Source organism: Oncorhynchus kisutch, linkage group LG16 (genome assembly GCF_002021735.2).
Source record: "Oncorhynchus kisutch isolate 150728-3 linkage group LG16, Okis_V2, whole genome shotgun sequence".
In the NCBI taxonomy this organism is placed as follows: domain Eukaryota; kingdom Metazoa; phylum Chordata; class Actinopteri; order Salmoniformes; family Salmonidae; genus Oncorhynchus; species Oncorhynchus kisutch.
The window spans coordinates 47,427,161-47,430,038 of NC_034189.2; positions in this window are offsets into that span (position 1 = coordinate 47,427,161).

Below are 2,878 nucleotides of genomic sequence, written 5' to 3' on the forward strand. Positions count from 1 at the left end.
AGAAGCCACATTTGTAAGCCCTCACGGTCTCAAGCAGAAGACTTTTTGAAGTGATTATGGAGACGTTCAGATCAAAGGATTTGACAAGTCTGAGTGGCTCGCCAAATACGAGCCGGGCTAATCACGCTGAAGCCCTCCGTACAAGACACCACTGGTCCCTCCAGCTGCTTTGCAAATGTAACGTGACACTTAGGGATAAACAGATTATCAGGGGACCTAAGAGAAAAAAATCCTCTCAGAGTAGTTAGAAGTGAAATAGTTTATTTAATGAACTTGGAGACCAATGTACTGTATATGGTGGTGTTGAATAATAATTCATTTTCTGTAAAGTCGTAATGACCCATTGTTATTTTAATTTGATACTAGTTCTATGTTACATGAAGGAAGGGTAGTTGTTATGTTGGATGATATTTACATTTTCATATTTTTTTTGTATAATCCGTGGCCTAATCTTCCTAACACATTTTGAAACGTCAGCTCAGGGACATTCTCAAAGTGTCTCTCCTGCATTCAGTCTCTTTAAATGTTGTCATAATGTATATCGTAAATGTAGAGTAAATTCATATGAACAATTTCCCTTTATTTCCCTCTTACTTTCACAAAAATATTTGATTTGATTCTATTTTCAGTTGTATCTTATGCTGCATTCTATCATGACCAAGATAATGTTGAAATCACATTTCAAAAGAATTTACAATTGGCTATATTTGGGCACAAAGTGTGTACCTGTAAATGAAATAATGCATATGTAAATGTGTACCATGCAAACCCAATAAACAGAACAACCAAACCCTATGTGTGTCTCTTGTGTCATGTCACTGGTGACCAGCCGTGTCATTCCCAAGTGATCCACTGAGTCCGCTGGGGCCAGGGAGTGTCCAGCTGGCCATTGTCCAACCAGGGGCCCTCTCCTCTGGGGTGACTCCATCACCAACAGGGCCCTGTGGTTCTGGACATCCTGGACTCTGGGAGAGCCCTCGGACAAACGGACCATTCAGGAGGGACGGACAGATGGAACGGTGTCACGAAGAGAACACGGGACAATGATGGAGGTTGTTGTGTTGGCTAGCAGTGCAGATGATCTGTTTTATATCACAAGTCCAGCGCTTTCAAACTGAACACCCTGCACCCTTCACCATGATCAAGCAAAGAGAGAGAGGGGGGAAAAGGGAGGGGAAGGGACAGGGAGTGTGGTGAGGGGACAGAAAGAGGGGAGGTTCTGAGCTGGGTCTGTACTTCAGCTCAACACAGTGCTATAATTGATGTGTTATTCAACCACATACCACTGCTGCCTGGACCGACTTACTGCTCTGCAACTACAGCCTACTACGTTGGTCCACAACAACCTCATTCTCTCTTAACCACATTGGTCATAACAGTTATCTGCTTTTTACATGTTTTAATTGAACGCTCACCAAACCTGCACATCTGCCTCCAAAGAAAAGCAATCCTGGGAGCAAAAACTCTACTCATATATTGGGTGGAATAAAGTAAAGAAGAAAATAAAGAACCTTCCTCACACACAACCGCCTATTCATCAGTGCCAACCCTGACCCCGTCCCTATAGGTCCAGTATGTCTATTTGATTGGTCACCGTGTAGGGCAGACTGCTATTGATTGGTCGGTCCGTTAGGAGCGGCTGGCAGAGCTGACACGGTTAGCACGTGGTCGTAACATCTGACCGCTCTTTAACCACCAGCCATCAACCTGACCAATCCAGCCTTTGACCCCAGTCATCCCAGCTGTGCCCTGGCAGCAGATCAGTACTAGACTGCTGTGGTGGCCGTCAAATAACAGTAATGTGCCTGTTCAGTCTAGAGATGACTCTTTATTTGGCTGTTGATTTAAATAGGGGGAAACAGATACATCACATTGACACACTGTAAGTAATAATTGATTCATTCATATTGAGTAACAATTATGAGCTGGGTTGTGAGCTATGATTATTTTCAACATTGTTCCGACCCGTCTCACTATAGTTATAACTGTATGTCAGCTGGTTTATAACATAACACTTTTACCATGATTTACCATGATTCTACCATATTCTACCATGATCTACCATGAGTTTACCATGATTGCTAACCATGATTCTACCATGATTCTACCATGAGTTTACCATGATTCTACCATGATTCTACCATGATTCTACCATGAGTTTACCATGATTCTACCATGATTCTACCATGAGTTTACCATGATTCTACCATGATTCTACCATGATTCTACCATGAGTTTACCATGATTCTACCATGATTCTACCATTGATTCTACCATGAGTTTACCATGATTCTACCATGATTCTACCATGATTCTACCATGATTCTACCATGAGTTTACCATGATTCTACAATGATTCTACCATGATTCTACCATGATTCTACATGATTCTACTATGATTCTACCACGATTCTACCATGAAGAGACATGCAGGTATTTGTCCATGAAATAGATGTGTTTTTGCAAGACAGCTGGCAGGTATAGAAGCCAATAAAATAGAACAGGTTCAGATATTACCTCCAGGCCTGATGATGTGTGTGTGTGTGTGCGTGCGTGTGTGCTGGGCATGTGTGTGTGTGTGTGAGTGTGTGTGTGTATGTGTGTTATAGCAGTCTGCTATAAAAGCTTAGCCTGACTCTCAGATCTCACGGAGGTCAAATGTTCAGTAAACTACAGTTCTGATTATCATGTAATATTGCTGGAAAAAATAAAGACAAATATTACTATAATGAATAGGAACGTGTTTGTTTTTTCATGTAAACAGGAACCAACAATAAATGCTTGTTTGTTTAAATGTGATATTGGTCAGATAGACAAGGGAGTCCTTGTTCTGTGATGGAGCAGACTTTGGGAAACAGAGCCATGGTAACACTAAGGA